Source organism: Ictalurus punctatus, chromosome 19 (genome assembly GCF_001660625.3).
Source record: "Ictalurus punctatus breed USDA103 chromosome 19, Coco_2.0, whole genome shotgun sequence".
Taxonomy (NCBI): domain Eukaryota; kingdom Metazoa; phylum Chordata; class Actinopteri; order Siluriformes; family Ictaluridae; genus Ictalurus; species Ictalurus punctatus.
Window position 1 is genome coordinate 15,655,571 of NC_030434.2, and position 18,567 is coordinate 15,674,137.

At 38.2% G+C, this 18,567-nt stretch overlaps 1 protein-coding gene across 1 annotated transcript in view; it reads right to left on the reverse strand.

The window, feature by feature from the left end:
- The window catches only part of cald1a (caldesmon 1a), a 62,225-nt gene extending 45,029 nt beyond the window's left edge, over positions 1–17,196 (reverse strand). Inside the window, exon 1 of the mRNA XM_017494053.3 lies at positions 17,069–17,196. The gene's annotated coding sequence lies outside the window, so the exon portion shown is untranslated. The remainder of the gene's footprint in view (positions 1–17,068) is intronic.
- Positions 17,197–18,567: the final 1,371 nt, after the last annotated feature.

Here is an 18,567-nt window from a genome sequence, read left to right on the forward strand (position 1 = left end):
CTGAATTTATCCATTACTAAGAATGGAGAGCTGGGATCGAGCAAGTAAACTCAGCAATGAGGCCCATCATTCAGCTGTACTCTGTCATCAAGCCGAAACTTCTGAGCTAGAGAACTATAAATCTGAGCTACTAAATCTGTCGCACGCCACAAACATGCTCTTAAATCCACATTATCCTCTGCTAAAAAAATGCCAGGAGCGAAGTGTTTTTTTAAAATGATTCACCTTTTTCTTCAAAATCAGATAAATAAGGCAGGTTTGTGTATTTCCTCTGCGAATCTGCCAATAGTGATCACTCTCAGAATGCTACGTGCTTTTATAAAATGCTTGCTTTAAATGGTGCTCTCGTGCACTTTCCAGAGATTGCACCTCTATCAGTCAGCACTGGCATGCGAGATCCTAAAAAAAAAAAAAAAAAAAAAAAAAAATGTGGAAGGAAAAAAATGATGCAAGTACAGCATCAAAAGTCTGCTGCTTATTGGTGCTGCTCCACATGACCAAATATGGTAAGAAATAAGCTCCCTTTCCCGTAAGTTCAGGGGGAAAAAAAAAGAGAGGGTTTATAACATGCTGTGCAGTAAGATAGAGCCCTCGCACTCAAACACACTGACCACAGAGTGGGAGAGGGAGAGCTCTATCTGCAGCCCACAAAGTGAACGACAGCACTGTCAGACACACACACACACACACACACACACACACACACACACACACATACACACATACACACACATACACACACACACTCAAAGTGCCCAAGCTGTCCCAATCCAAGCAAAAACCTCTCATTTCTCTAGCAGAACCAAATATGCTCTCCACACACAGAGAAATATGAGATCTGAAAAAAAAAGCCGAAAAAAACAGTTTTTTTCCCCTCCCGACATTTTTGTTCAAAATGGAGGGGTTTTAACTTTCAGTACTTTGGGCTTTTATGTAACTGAAAACAGTTACATAATAAGTGGAAAAATAGAGACACTGGTCCAAATTATTCAACCTGTCAACCAGCCTCGTCTTCAGGGAATCAAGCTTGGATCCTTCCATGTATAAATTTTATGATCAGTGGTAGGCCGGCCACAAGAACAGTTATTTGTGCTAATTAAAGTAATTAACCCAATTCCAGATTAATATGTTCCCCTATATATACACACAAATAGAGATTAGAGTAGAGCAGAGTATAGATTAGAGTACAGTAGATTAGATTAGAGTAAATTAGAGTAGGGTAGACTAAAGAAGATCATGGTAGATCAGAGTAGAGTATATTAGAGTAGAGCAGGGTAGATTAGAGTAGATTAGACTAGATGATAGAAAAGCAGAGTAGATTAGAGTAGATTACAGTAAAGTAGAGTAGGGTAGATCACAGGAGAGTAGATTAGAGTTGAGTAGAGTTAACTGGAGTAGATTAGAGTTGCATAGATTAGATTAGAGTAGTTTAAAATTGAGTACAATAGATTAGAATACAATAGACTAGAGTCGATTAGAGTAGATTGGATTAGAGTACAGTAGACTAGATTAGTGTAGGTTGGAGTAGATTACAGTACATTACAGTAGATTAGAGTACACTAGATCAGATTAGAGTAGACAGCTTTATTATCATTCTAGCCACATGCAAGTAGAATGAAACAGCATTCTCCAAATCCTTGGTGCAAGGATGTGTGGTACAAAAAATGATCACACAACATGTAGTGCAAATTAGGAAACGTAAAAGGGTAACACATAAGGGAATACACATGACAGACCTGCAGTTACACAAAAATAATCCCCACTGGGGAATGTGTTATAGGCCAATGCAAGTGGATTATTTTTGCTTATATATTAAAATCATGGTCTGAAGTGTGTTATTCTGCTTATATCATAGTAATTTTTTACATTTTTAATTTATCAATGAAGGAAATATCTCGATTTTAACTGTTGATAGTTAAAAACTTGCTTCTTGACCAAAAATGTACTGTTAGAAAGCTCGGACACCCAAGACTGCTTCCAGAAATGTTAAATAAACGTTTGCTAAAAGAAAGCCTCACCATATCAGCGATTATATGGTTTTCATTGTTAAACAAAACATCCACACATTCTGATCAATCACAAGCAGGCTATGATATAAACCCTAATAAGTGTTCCTTAAAATAAAACGATGCTGTTCAACAAAATAAATACAACACAACACAACAGTTGTAACAGCTGCAGGCATGACAGTGTAGAATATACAGTACATCGAGTGAACAGCAACAGAGTGACTGAAATGGTATAAAGACTTATCATCACAACTAACAGAATAGAAACTGTCCAAATGTGACATTCTCTGAGTAAAGTGTCTATTGCACTGTTACTGTATGATAAATAATACTTGTATTGGTGGTCAGTGCATAATGACATTCCTGATTAACATGTAGCTAATAAAATGAAATAGTTATTTAAGCATAACCTGGTAGCAAGCATGAGATTCACTGATGTAATGGGCATTTTACTAAAATACTTGATCTATCTTTGTGTAAAATGTAATGTGGTAATATTTAGTGAAGCTAAAACACACTGTAAAACTGTAAAGCTATGGCCTGTTTCTGCTTTACTACATAGTATTACAATTTATTTTTTATTTTTGTGCTATAGAACATTATTGTTCAGTAACATCTCTGTGTATTTCACTCTCCGTGTATAATAAAATTTATATTCAGTCTGTACAAGATTTCGCAGAGTTTTTTTTTGTGTGATTGTTGTGGCCAAAAATGCTTGATTTTGCTGCAGCATTTTTCAAAATTTGTAATGCAACGTGAAGAGATTTTTGTGTTTTTTTTTTGCGGAAAACTACTTGAATTGGCAAAATATCAATTGCACAAAATTGGTCTGTATGGTCTTTCACTGTCATGTTTGTTGGTAAATGAGACCTTTCATGTTCACGCATGTGAATTGAAGAGGGATTTGGCCAAATGCGTGTTGTGATGACATGACATCACACATCTTGTGTGAACAACTGGGACAGTTCAGTTGAATGGTTTGGAGAACAATTAATCACACCAGCTAGTTATATGATGTAAAAAAATCAAACTGCTCTTTATAGGCTCCACCTTGTTTCATGTGGTATAAAGACTGGACCTATGAACCGAGCCTCATTCAGACCAGACAGTGTGAGCTCTTAAACAACCACTCAATTTCCATGTGGTAATTAACATGAGCCAGGGCACGGCTCTGTAGCACGTGCCGTATACGACCTACCCTGCTGGAACATTTCATGCCACATAAAACTGTGTTCAATAAAAACCTGAGAACCCCCTGACATGTCTTGTAAAACATGCCTCTTGAATGGGCCTCTCACTGACAGGTATCCTTTAGCTACAGCATGCGTAAATGGCCCTGAAGAATGCTGAGAAAGACAGCTAGAAATGGGAAGTGATTTAGAATCTCATTTCAGATCACACAGAGTGAAAGCTTGTCATGTCCTATATGGAACATATAACAGCTGTGTGGAAGGCACTTTGCAGCATACATGTACATTTTTTTTAACTGCTTCATTTACACGCCACAAATCTCTGAGCACAGTCTCATGCTTACGCTGAAATCAGCACAGGACTGCGTTTCTCATCAGCCTCTGCACCTCACTAAATCATGTCACATGACTGTTTGCACCTGTGTCACTTTTGGTTAATGAGCATGAGCATTTAAGTCACATCTTGCACTTGATTCATTGTCTAGCTTTTGTCTTTTGTTGTTGTCATGTCATGATCTATAGTCCATGTATGTCTATCTGCCTTGAAATAGTTCAGGGTAATTTTTTAGTAAATTTTTATGTCTAAATTTATGTTGTTTGTGTTTCAATAAAATATAAATCTGCACTTGCATCTGCCTCCTCTACAATATCGTGACACTTTGACAAATTCTTTGGTTCCTGAAGAGAAAAAACACCACTAAGAATCAGACTATACCTTCCTTTGACTGGGCAATATGATGATACATAAATATTGTGATCGATATATGACTGTGATCCAAAAGCTAACATTCTGAGTACTGAAACTTAGCAAGGGCCAGCTAGCATAACCCTTTCTCGCAGTACACTTGTGTTCCATTCCACCAGTGAAATGGAAATAGTTTTATCAGACATTTCCATCAGTATAATCAAATGAATTGTTTTTATTGCCGTAAGTGTGCTATAAGAGTAGTCAGGACACTGTTGGGTTTCTGTGTGTTGAGTATCGTGATTCTGTGTTTAGCTACTGGGAAACAGGAGGGGTAAGAGCCCCCTCACAGCTCTCCACAATAAAATTGGTACAGAGATAAAACAGACAGAATAATTAAAGCTCTTTTGATAGTAAAACACCGTATACAATTGCCATAATGACATTATAACATTTAAACCTAGCAGGCTAGGTTAAGATAGTAAATACCTATGAAAAAGTGCACATTCTTAAAGCCCTGAGTGTCTACTGTCATATGATCCATTAACCAATACTATGGAGTCCGACATCACAAATACATTCAATGTTGAACACAGGCACCACCAAAAGAGGCAGAAATTCCATTTTTGGCCTCAGATAAAAAGAGTTAGTGGAAAAAAAAGCAGCATGACTTGGACAGTATTTCTGGCTGCAATATGTTGTAATACATCGTAATGTGCTATTATGGTCTTCTATGGCAGACGCTCCACAATAAATGGATTTTTAAAAAGTGTGCAATGGGGGAGTTTTATTTTAAGAAGATGTTTATTTAGCATTTAGCTCCTAACACAATAAGACAATTTCTGTCTTATTAACTGAAACAAAAACAGTAGAAAAAGAGGGACTGGTTAGGTAATGACAGTTTGTAGCTGCTATAACATAAGTGACAACAACTAACTTGTTTAATGAACATTTTATGTAAATGAATAAAAAGCAGGATGTGCCATTCATTAAAAAAATTATGTAAACTGCTGTGGTATAAAATAAATGAAACATTTGCTGGGATGTGCGGTTATTGGAAAATAATATTGGGCTCCATCACACCAATCCTTCATCAATTATTTTCCTATAAAAGCACCCCAATCATATTTATCTTTAACACACATGCAAAGTAATGTTTTCAAAACAGATACAATTGCATATAAAGAATTCAGTGAAACCAGATTAAGAATGTTTGCAGCTTAAAATCTAAGCAATGTTAAATCTGAAGGCAATTTAATGCTTATTAATGGTTTCATTTATTGAGATAGAACAGATGATGTAGCCTATTGCCTTTATCTTATGGTCCAGTGATGCTACTTTGTGAGCTTTGGCTGACTGAAACCCAGGCAGAGCATCCTTTTTTGAGAGTCAGTGGAAGAACAGTGCATATTTCCATCAGTCAAAGCAGGCTGGGAGATCCATGGGTCAGGAATGACCTTCGGTCAGTGAAGAGCCAGACTGATGACAGCAGCAGGGAGTTTGGCCAGAGAGACGCTTTTAAGAGTCCTTGCACTTTGAAGCGTGGACTACAAAAGACATATTCCAGTTTATAGTCTTTAGTATAAATCAAACAAAGCTAATGTGATTCACATCAATCACGTCTTCAAGGAATGTACACAAAATGTAGGTAAAACTCTCCCAAGTTCAAGAATGCCTGCAAATCCTCTGTGGGAAACACGCGCGTGCGCGTGTGTGCGTCTGTGTGTGTGTATGTGTGTGTGTGTGTCGGCTGCAAAGGATATTCAGACCACACATTCCTGCATAGAACCCTTTCCTGTGCCTCTCTCTGTGCTCCTCCCATTACACTTGTGTAGTCATTTCTTCTCATATTTAGATTGACTGCTATTGTCAGCAGGGTGGTGGGTCTGTTTATGTAGGTGCCACTCAATATGAGGCTGCTATGGACAAAACGCTACACTACAATTATACTATTCCATAATGGGTCTGTCTTATGTCCTGCAATATATTAAAAACACATTGGTGAGCCTTTGATGTGACACGACTAAGGAGTGCCTTTCATTATTTTGGCCAAAGTGATTAATGTTCGTTGGATTGGAAAAATTCATCAGTTTGAATGCTGCAATTAATCAAAATGTATCAAAACATTAAAGCAACAGTCATGGAAAATCTGAGACTGATACTCAGCATGCAATAAAAAAAAATTATAGGCTATATTCAGAGTCAACAACTTAAGTTTAAAAGTCAATATTTATACCAGGAAAGTTATTTGTATTCAGAGTTGGCTTACAAAGCTCATCATTCAGATTATGCAATAATCTGCATATAGTTCATACCTCTGAGATTCCCAGAATCTTTTTTGAGTAGAGGTGTCTGAGATTAATGTCTGAGGGGGTTTTCAGTACTTGCACTTGACTTTAAAAGCAAAAAATCAGGGGATAGAAGATGAGGACTGTGCTCCTGAGTGGGGCAACAGAAAAGCCGTCACTATAAGCCTATAGCCATCTGTGAGCAGGAACCAAGGAAGCATAATTAGCTGTGCTCTCTGGGAGGGAGGAATAGCATACTCTCTCTCCCCTGTCAATCACTCCGATACTAGCCAATTGCGGGTGTCTGTGAGCTCATGTATTAGAAAGAGGGCAGATAGCACTTTCCTCCAAGTGTGTTACAGTGTCCTGTGATGCAGCATGAGAAGCAGTTCAAAAATATGCAGTTGTCACATGTCTCGGAGGAAGCACGTGTTAGCCCATGCTTTCATGGCTTAGCTGATTAATTAGAAAACGATATATTGTGCACCTATATTGTTCTTCCATGAATCTGTAGGCATTAATACAAGGTTGATACTGTCTGCATCCTGACACAATCTGGCGATGTGAAGAGTGCGCTGCTTTCTTCTGACTGTGGTTCTCCTTCATGTACATCTCTCTTCCTTTCTCTTAAACCCACAGACACGCTTTGTACTAGGAACTGGATGCACTTTAAAGCTCCGTGATGGATTACTTTAGTCATCTGAAATATTGGGTTTCATTGTTTTTCTATGTGCTTGCCTGACCATCGAGCCGGCCAGCCCAGAACTTTCATTTTCTCTCACTGACAGACGGACTGACCTCGCGCTCACACCAGCAAATGATAAGTCACTGATGTCACTCCAGGTTTGTCTCTTGTGGCCATGTAGTGACTGCTACTGTTATTGCTTGCGAGTGCAATGTCTGTCTTTTATATAATTCAGATAGGAACTGACAATAGCAAAATGTATAGAATCTATTGTATTATTAACTTGCAAGTATCAGTCCATGCTAGTGACAAAGTGACAGGCGCTCATTCATTTCCTACACATTGCTCATTCATTGCTTTTGCCACAGTAAAGGATCACTATATACAAATAGTCTAGTCAATTCAGCTCAATCACATAGTGTGCATTTTCAGAACACTGACATTTAAAGTGATCACTGACAGTCCTCACTGCATTTAATTCACATTTAACAGTATATGGTATACTAATATTAAGGAAAATATACATACTCAGTTTCATCTTGAAATGAATTTAATAACAATATTAAAATGCGTTTTGAACATTAGTACAGAGCATAGCAGAACATGTGACATTTGTAGCGAATTATTATTATTTGCTAGTGTGAACGCAGGTGAAATTCAAATGTGGCTTGTGGCTGGAACTGCCTCCTTGTGCTGCAAATTCACACAGGAAATGATATTGAAACACCTTAAAGTTTTATACATAGTGCAACCCCAATTCCAAAAAAGTTGGGACAGTATGGGAAATACTAAAAAAAAAAAAAAAAAAAAAAAAAAAAAAAAGTAGTGATGTACTTTGTACAATGTACTTTGACTTTTCTTTAAACAAAATATGTATAAAGACAAGGTATTTGATGTTAGACCTAATTAACTGCATTTTTTTAAAGGTAAACATTTATTTTGAAATTGATGCATGCAACACATTCCAAAAAAAGTTGGGACAGGGGCATTTTAGGACTAATAGCAATGTGACAAGTGTATATTTTCAAAAATAAATTAAATTCACAAAATAAAACATCAAATAATGTGTTAATAATGTGTTTTCAATATAGTACAGGGTGAATTGAATTTTCAAATGACTGTTTTTAGCATGTTCCACACTGTCCCAACTTTTTCGGAATTGGGGTTGTATGTAACTATTGTTCTTGCTGTTATTATTATCATTGTGATAAATATTTAGACTAGCTGTTTGCTAGATATAATTAACATAATTAATACCCCAATTTATTACATCTAATAAAGACAATGGTATATAGACTTTGTTTTTATAAACAAAAGGCAATAAATGCTGTTAATGATTTCCAGGTTATTTGGCTTTTTGGCCAGGTTATTTGGCCAATTTGTGCACTACAGGTGAGTAAACTTTTCAGCACTGAATCCAGCAGAATAGCTTGTAAGTTTGCAGGCTGCTAGACATCAAGTCATGTTTCTCAGGAATAAAATACGGAAGATAGGAGAAGCATTTCCGACCCTATCACACTGGAACTTGCAGAAAGCATGCAGTTCGTAGTGGTCAGGCAAGAGTCGGCTTGTTCAGTTTTGTTTTTTAAACATGTTAGGTTTATTTAATTAAGTTAATACACCCATGTCTTCTAGAATATTGGCAGACCGTTTAATAAATGTTCATCTGATGTTCTCATAATAATTTTTATAGTGACTTGAAGACAGGCCTACTGTTATCCAGAGGATCAGCTTAGCTGGTCGAATGTTTATACTTACATACCCTTTAAACTCTGAAATAGTGTTCCAGAGAATATTAAGAATGAAAGACATTTATATTAAAGATGTCTTTGCTTAACATGGCCTAATATTTTATTTAACTTTGTCAGGATTTGTAGTAATTCATTGCTAAATCTAGTAAGATTTATAGTGAATCCATTTCTAAGGGCGCTCCTCTAAACCCACAATGATCCCTGCATGCAATTTACCCACTCCAGTCATATACAGGTCAGTGGTATCCAACATTTTTTTTAGAAGACGAAGCAGCAGCCTTTATTTGTCACATATACACTACAGCACAGTGAATTTATTTTCTTTGTAGATCCCAGCTAGTTAGGAATCTGGAGTCAGCATCCCCGGAGTAGACAGGGACTCAACAGTAGCAGCTTGGCGATGTTGGGGCTTGAACCCCATTCTGATCAGTAACCCAGAGCCTTAACCACTGAGCCACCACTGCCACAAAAACATCAGTGAAGGTCCAGCAACTAACATGGTGACAACAGTTATCTTTTATTGCATTTCAATAAATGATTAGTTCATAGCTATAAATAAGACCATGTGAACCAGTGGCACTTCATATTGCTACACTTTGACTAGCACTACAGACTAATAGATTAGACAACTGTTTTGAAATTGAAGTGAAGAATAAACAAATACTTCTCTGTCCATTTGTCTTTGCCTTAACCCCCCCAAAAAAAAAAAAAAAAAAAAACGTTATCTCTCCACTAATCAGACCAGAAAGGGTAAATAAAAAATTGAATGTCTGTGAAAACTCTTGCCTTTCTCGATGTACTGCCTTTAGGTAAATGTCTGACATAATGTATGTGATTGGTCACAACAAACTGCAACAGAGGATCTATTCCAGAAGCTGCAGTCATAACACTACAGCCATTTTTTCTACATTGTTCATTTCTGCTACAATATGTTCTAAGTGCACGGTTTGATCAGCTAAAATATTTGATTTGCTTGTTCTCCACCAGTTGATGACCCCTGGAATAGGAATTAATGCTTTCTCTCTTATAACACACCACACTGAGCCCTTGGTGATTATCTGCCTTGAATGCGTTAAATGAGGTAGACTCTGCAGTACTGTGAACTTCGACGCCCCTGCACTATAAAAACTCTTTCATTTCGAGCTATCCACCTGTGCCACATAAACACACTCAGGCACAAAGTGCTGTGTGTGGCTGTGCCGGCGGAGAGCTTGACTGAGTGACTTTTACACTCCAGGCAGGTTTGGGCAGCTGGGATGCCATTACTGATCATTAAGTCGATCCTGAACTAATGGAAGGCTATTATCCAAGGTGGTCTCTCCGATGTCGGTTATAGTCTTGAGAAACTCTGCACTCACATGCTGTCTATGTCTCTTAAACACACACACACTGTAACAAGAGATCATTCTTCTCCATGGCACTGCTCTATTCATTAAATCAGACCTTAATGAGGACAGCCTGTGTGACATAGCCCCCCCCCCCCCCCCCCGTCTTTCACATACACTGCATGTCTGGTGCGTCTTTTACCCTCTTGTAATCACATGCATGTGCAGTCTGCTCCCTTAATCAGAACATGCCCACAATTTAGAGTGAAATCCCCAATCGTCAGTCTGTTTACTCCACTAAACCCAGGATGAACAGATCGAGACCATCGTAACCCTGTACCAATGTGTGATTGTGCTCTCTGCTTAGCCATTAACACGGTTCTTTCATCTACATGCCTGTGATGTAATCTTATAACCAACTCTAAGGACTGACTGTGTGATTATCCCCATTCTGTCAGCTTAAGAACGGCTGAGAAGCTGATTCATTCCCACTATGAATATCTTTGCTGACTGATGGTATAAGTAGCACATAAATACCCTCAACAGCTCCTTGAATGCATCACAGTGCTGGCCATGTCCGGGATGTACAGCAGGCTCACTGACTGAGTCACCCTGCAATTGAACTGCAGCCGAGCGCTAATAAAATCCCTTTTAAGAAAGCCAGACCTGCGTTGTTTAATAACAGCTCGAGTGATTGGAGCAGAGCCGTTTCTAGCACGTTTCTTATGAGGTAAGAGGTTCTCAGATGCCAGCCTCTTTCCCAGAAGAGCGTTCTTAATTAAACGCCACTCACAGGGAACCTGTTTCTGCCACTGAATCTGTGCCAGCTGTCAGATACCGTGCAGGGAAATGCAAAGTGATGAATTACAGCACTGCCATGATTCTTGATAAACTAATACAAACTGCCAGGATTATTGAGTCCTCAGAGGACTGAAAAGTAGGTACATCTTATATATATATATATATATATAATGTGTGCGTGTGATGACATATTTAATACACCACGTATTTAATACAAATTTGTGCTGTCTCTATGGCACACCAAATTCAGCTTTGGCAGTTAGTGATGTGTTGATTCAGACGTGTTAACTGAGGTACAATACTAAAACCTGCAATGCTGTGGTTTGACAGGACTGGAGTCTGGTCCTGACACTGTGTCCCTACCAACTACAAAGTGTATTTTGGGTCCTAAGCATCTTGTATGGCACATCATTTGCATATTAACTATTAACTACATTGCATAATGCCATTTTTTCATGATATCAATACCAATACAATATTATTACTACTACTATTACTACTACTACCCTTTTAAATAAGCAATTTTTAACTGAAGGACTTCACTTAACATCTAAAATGGCCACTCTACTGCTCAAAGAAATATATAGACATCAACAGGACTTCATTAATTCCACAGGAGTTTTTATTCAAATAAGTTTATTCATGACCTTTATCTTCAGTAAGCTCTTTATCCTGGTTAAGGGTCACAGTGGATCCAGAGCCTATCCTGGGAACATGCATGGTGCCAGGGTGTATTCCCATACTCAATCACACTAATTCACACCTAGAGGCAGTTTAGTGTAGCCAATCCACCTATCAGCATGTCCATGGGACATGGGATGTAATCGGTGGACCTATAGGAAACTCAAATGGGCATGAACCAGTGCAATGCTTATTCATGCCAAATACAAAACTTCTGGAAAAAAAGTTTCCCTGTTGTCACATTGTCGCAGCAAATTGCAAATGTCACACGTTGCTTTGCTTCCAACTGAACTCAACTTTCACAAGTCACTTGGCCCACCCACTTTGTGTTGCCAATGGCTTCTTTGCGTCTTGTCGGTGTATATCGCCAGTGATGATTGAAAATGAATGACTTTGCACCACCATGTTGTGTCATGTCATGCATCATAAGCCAACTTATTTACATATAGAGCATATAACTTTAGCAGCCATTTTAATTTAAGGCACACCCATACCCCTACTCATTCAGGTAATTATCCAATTAAATAATCATGTTGTAATGCAATGCATAAAATCATGCTCAAACAGGTCAAGAGCTTCAGTTAATGTTCACATCAAATATCAGAAACTGGACAACTAATGATTGGAAAAACATCATCACCTAATCTTTTTTTTAAATCTTCAGATGTCCGGTTTCAGTGATCCTGCATCCACTGTAGCTATAGATTCCTGTTTTTGGCTGACAGGAGAAGCACCTGATGTGGTAATCTGCTGTTGTAGCCAATCTGCCTCAAGGTTCAGCATCTTGTGTGTTCTGAGATGCTTTTCTGCTCACCATGGTTGTAAAGAGTGGCTGAGTTGCCGTAGCCTTCCTGTCAGCTTGAATCAGTATGGCCATTCTCCACTGACCTCTCTCATCAACAAGTCATTTCCTCCTGCAGAAGTGCTGCTCACTGGATGGTTTTGTTTTTCACACCATTCTGTGTAAACCTTAGAGACAGCTGTATGTGAAAATCCCAGGAGATCAGCAATTTCTGAAATACTCAGCAAACACACCACGATCAAAATCATTGAGATCACATTTTCCTCATTATGATGTTTGGTGTAAATCTTAACTGATCTTAATCTGCATCTTCATGATTTTATACACTGTGCTGCTTTTAAACGATTCTGTGATCGGATAAGTACACGAATGAGCAGTGGTACCAGTGCTCCCTTTAAAATGGCTGGTCTCTATACATGCTAAAATTCCTCAAATACCAGTCATCAAATGGGGACCTTAAATGTCACTGCAGTAAGAGCACATTATCCATGTCTTGATTAAATGTTTGTTTAGTTTGGGTCTCCATTGGGAAGAGGCTAGAAGAGAGACCAAAATGGACTCGCTCAGACATTTCCTGTAACTGCTTTATCAGATGAGGAGAGGTTCAAAGTCTGGTTCATCAACAGAACTTTACTTTATCAATACAACATTTTGAGAACTTGACATAACTGGGTAACAACTTACTGTAAGATGATTGGAATTGGAGCAAATTTTATAAAGACAAGAATTTGAGATTCAACTGCACTGTGAAGTTCACGAAAAGAGAATAAAAATTCAGTGTGACTTTAACTGTGTGCTGAAAAAAATGCCACTGTGAACATGACCAGGGTGACTATATACGTTTAAACTACATCCCCAACCATGTGCCCTCTTCAGAGAGAATTTATTTCTAAATCTAACGTGGCTGCACCCTCGGGCAATGGAGCGAAAAGAACTCATCCGTCAGCGTTATCCATCATCCGAAAGAAATCCTTGCACATCAGCAGTTCTGGCTTACTTCAAGTCTCCCTACTTAGGAGTTACACAGTCTCGATCCAACTGTTTCTGTTCCAGAATCCAACATTTCTGCTGAAAACTGCAACCATGCAGAAGAACAACAGACCACAATGTCAAATTACCAGTTTAAAAAAAAAAAAAAGCTTTCCACTGAAGCACTGGTAGAAAATGGGAGCGTGAAAGAGGAATTTAAAATTTATACAGTCTATTACAATCAAAACATCTGCAAGGCACTTATTGGATATTTGCAGGAACCTAAATAAACATGAGCTAAGATTTCAGACAGCTCTGATCTCACAATCGAGGAATGTCCTAGATTGGTGCCCTCCCTTCCTCCCAATCCTTGATCGTCATAACCAGTTAAGAGTTAAACAGATCATTAGAAGACCTCAAAGCAGGCAAAAATGCACTGGGTTACACAAGTGGATATGCAGGACCTAGCTCATTCCATTTACAAAGTACAGGGTATCAGATTAAAAGCAGAGGACGGCTAGTGCAGAACATGATGTGGTCGGAGCTGCTGCACTGTGTCCCTTGAGCTTTCTCCCGCAGTGTTAATCAGTGTAACAGAAAACTAATTGAACTTTCACCATGGTTCTCCAAAGTAAACATTTTCTCAGTATTATTTTACAGGGATCCATTTTAAAAAATGCTCTTGCATACTTTTTCTTTTGCCTTTGAATACTCCTTATATCCAGACATATGCGTGTCCTTTTCAAAGCAAAGCAATCCCACTTCTGTGTGATAACCTGAAATTAAGAAAAGAGTTTTGCTGACATTTAATGAGAAGTGTTCCAATACAAACTCTCTAATTACACTGTCATCTGCAGATAGCATAATTACACATTTGGAGATTCAAGCAAAAATGAAACAAACACAACAGCACAAGAAATGATTTTACACAGTTTGATATGGTGGTTATCAGGCAAAAATTTATATTTTAGGCTGGTTTCAGTCCTAAATTGGGTCAGTTTAAAATCTTCAACAGGTAACTCTGTTCCTATATCAGCCCCTGTGTTGTAGCCATGTTTTTCAGCCTGGACCTTAAGGATTTAGACTCCGGAAATGCAGGGTAGTGTTCTCTACATCCTGCCCCAGCCAGGACTATGGCAAAGCCTTGTTATCACTGTGCAGAATTACTGCCAGATTCCTCCGGGCTCCACACGCCTTCACATTACAGCAAAAGAAAAGAGCAAAGAAGAGAGCAAGAGAGAGACAGAGACAAAGTGGGAGGGTTAAAAAAAAAAAAGAGAGAGAAAATGGTGCAGTTGAGCATTCCAGAGGCTATTTCAATCGTCTGTCACCAGGTTCAATCTGTTCCTTATAAGGCAAGGGCATTGCCCTCATATTTTCCAAACGCCACACTGTTATCAGATCCAGTTTCGTGGCCAATTACAGTCCTGGCTCACTGCTCAAGAACCTGTATTGCTACCTATATGGTACATCAGCATTTATGCACAAGCCTGAAACATTGTAAATCTGCTCCCAGATCAACTTCTGAACTGTGTCATGATTCACGTGGATGTCATCATGATAGTACACTCAATTATATTGGTTTCCCAAAAGGCATCTGGGTATTTCTGGACCATGATGGCATGTTATGGGATGGTCAGTAGTGTTATTAAAATCCACAAGTTCGTTTACTGCACACTAATCAGCACACAGAATTCACTTAGTAAAGCAAACCACTCTACCATCCTCCAGCCTCTGCCTGTCCACAATCCCACAACAGAAAACAGATGAAACAATACAAGAATGTTTGTGACTGGCAACAGCACACCACAAATATTTTGGGACAAGAACAAGGAGAAGGAATCCAGCCAGAATATACAGCACAGATGATGCTACTGATGGTCTCAGTAAGTGAAGACCATAGGACCATAGATCAAGGGTCCCAAAATCCAGTCCAGAAGTCAAGTGAAGTGGGTTTTTATTGTTATTTGTATATTGTAACTGGTGTAACTGGTATTGACCATGGTGCAACACATAACAGTGCAGTAGCACTAGACTGAATAACATTCAGATACACAACAGTGTAAGACGAGTGCAAAAAATACGATAAATACACAGGACAGTAACTAAATAGGCAGGACAACAGAACAATATTTGATGCAAGAAAGTAGTCCAAACAATTTTCTCTAAAGGCTCTATGTTAACATGCAATTGGGTGGGGGGAAAAAGATGGAGAAAAGTGTAATAGCAAGATCAGTAGTAAAAAGTGTCTCATAGCAATGTTGTAAAGTGCACTCAGGAGGTGCAGGGAAATTACACCTCCTAACTAGGCTGGACTCCACACCTCAACACCTGGGCAAAATTAGGGGCCCCTTCCACAGATTAAATAAATAAACTTACGATGACTACACAACCTGCCACAGCAAGAAAGTAAAGTTTACTGAACAAGAGGCTGTGGGTTTGTATAACATGTTACACAGCTTAATCTACAGTGAGTCGTGCTGGACGCAAATAAATACAATCACTCAGTACTGCAAGAGTGATTTAAAACTACAGATGTTCATTTAAAGACACAAGTAAATTATTATTTCTGTACTGGGAATTTTGCTGAGTATATATAAATGGCTTCATAAAAAATGATTAAGGATAATCTCACTATGGAGTGAGAATTGTGCTATTAAAATCTGAGGTTAAAATTGACAAATCCGAATTTTTGGGCATTTCTTTGAATTTGTAAGCAACATTTTGAAGTTGTATTAGATCACATTAAATATTATACACTTTATAATAAAAATAGAAAATGAGATGTACAAATTCAGTTCTTCAAATTCCGATTAAATTTTTCAAAACACTACATCCGGGGATCTAACAAGAGCAAAGAAGCACAGATTTGATCGCCGCTATTTCAGCCAATAAACCAATAATTTAGCGTTTTGAAAATATGAATCTGAATTTCACGCATTTACTTTCAGTAAACACTTTATCCAGGTCAGGGTCACTGTGGATCCAGAGCCTATCACAGGAACACTAGTCTCGAGGTGGGAACACACCCTGGATATGACGCCAGTCCATCATTAGACCCCACACACCTAGGGACAATTTAGTGTAGCCAGTGCACCTCCCAGAATGTTTCTGGGAAGTTGGAAGAAACTGGAGAACCCAGAGAAAGCCCACCTTGACACGGAGTGAACATCCGAAACACCACAGAGGCAGTAACCAGAGCTCATAATTAAAACTCTCACTAATGTACAATCCTGAATCTGAATTTTAGGAACTGAATTTAAAATGTGGCACCAACATTTTATTTTAATTTTCTGCACCTGATATAAATATATATATATATATATATATATATATATATATATATATATATATAAATATATATATATATATATATATATATATATATATATATATATGTATGTATGTATTAAACCTTGCACACATATGAAAAGAAACGGAAATTTCATTTTGATTAAACTAATTCAAGTGCAAAATGTTTACAGTTCATAAAAGGCACACAAGCAAATAACTTCAGATTAGTACACTTTAAATGCAGATGGTAGTGGCACATTTTTCATTCCATATTCTTTACAACTAACCTTTACACTTCTGCCAGGACAACAAACATGATGAACAGGTCTTTTTGTAAACAAAGCAGGAATGCATCCGAGCACTTCAATAAGCTTCGACATAGATCACAAAAACAACATCACCAAATAAAACAGAAAAGCTGACAGCATCCCAACGTAGAGCAGCAAAGCGCTGCGTTACGCGCGCGCTCACTATAGCGCGTGACATAACGGATACACAACAAAACTTCAGCAGGAACTTTTACCCGGTGTGCCAAAGCTCTCAGTTTGGTTACATAAGTCACAGCTTACTTAATGTGCCACAACTTACCTGCCACTGAGTGTAAATCTGGTTGAGCTTTAGTCTATAAAACACAGAGTTTACGAGGTTTCCGCTCAAGGTGCTCACTCCTCGGAAACCCACGGTGTTCTGTAAGAGATGCGCTTTCTCATTAAGCTCCTCCCTTTAAATATGTCCCAGCAACAGCCTCAAAGAGCGTTTACGACATGTCTGAAATGAATCGATAGGCATATGCGCCTAGCAACCAACTCGTACATACGACTTCTGATCGAAACGACATAGTCAGCAAACTGTACTAAATAAATACTATGTACTGTATTCTGCATTGTATTTCTCATAACAGTGTGCAGTTTATTGAGAATTATTATCTGGAAAACAGAGACTCTTCTCTTGAGTCAACAGTGTGCTCAGTTTTATGCTGAGTATTTTCAGTAGTTTCTTTAACATGTCCATTGGTTGCATTGTAAATAATCTCGGTGGAGTAGGTCATCCGGTTATTTCTCACTTACTTTTTTATGAATACTGAGAATACTCCTTTGGCTCCAAGTCCGGTGAGCACACATGGGTGTGATGATCAGGTGTCCGCAAACTTTTGGCCATAGTTTATGTGTGATGTGTTTAGACCCTGGGGCTAATTGGTTGAGCTGTATTTTATACATTCTTGGGGGAGTTTAGAGGTTGTCTGTTGTGCTGCCATCACAGGGGGGCTACTTGCATAGTTACAATGGCGTGCAACTTGTAATGGTGTGTAATGACGTCAAACATAAGGGATAACGATTACATTTCACTGTTAGCACCTAAAAACAAAAGTGCAAGAGCAGCTTTTCTCGTTCACCATCTCCAGATGAGAAATCCAGCATAGAAGTAGTGGAGACAGCAAACATTGCACTCAAAGTTCCAGAACACTATGCAGCACAGTTGTGGATAATACAGGTAATTTAAAACCATTACACAAAGTGGAAATAGACCAACACATCAGCAAAAGAAGTTAAAACTACAGTGCAATTCAGAATTTACCAAATTAATCTTGCACACGACTGAAGATCACAGGTTAATTATAAAGGTTAATATGCAAATTGTTCAGGGTGGATTTTTACTTTGATGAAAAAATTCTGAGGTAAAAAATTCAGGTTTTCATACTGGTGCTTTGTCCACGTAACAGATTGTGATTAGCAACCTATTTTATATGACTCAGAAGAACCACAGCTACAGTACAGTTCACAATTAGGTATTTAATATTTTTACAGTATGAGTGACTTTCCTTTGACATACATGCCAACCGGTCAAAATCAAGATATTTCAAAGAGACATAATTAAAATACAATTGAAGTCAATATTTTAAGTAGGTAAAGCCTGTAAAAGGATTCACCTGACACACTTCTTAAAAAGCTGCTTAAAAAGAACAGAGTCACTTGTGAATTGCACATCACTATTTACTGTACAGAACTGTGCAGAGTAGTCCAAGTCTGCTCATTGACCGCTCAGTGGCTTTAAAATATTGGTTCTTCTTGCCAAAATAAAGCATGCCA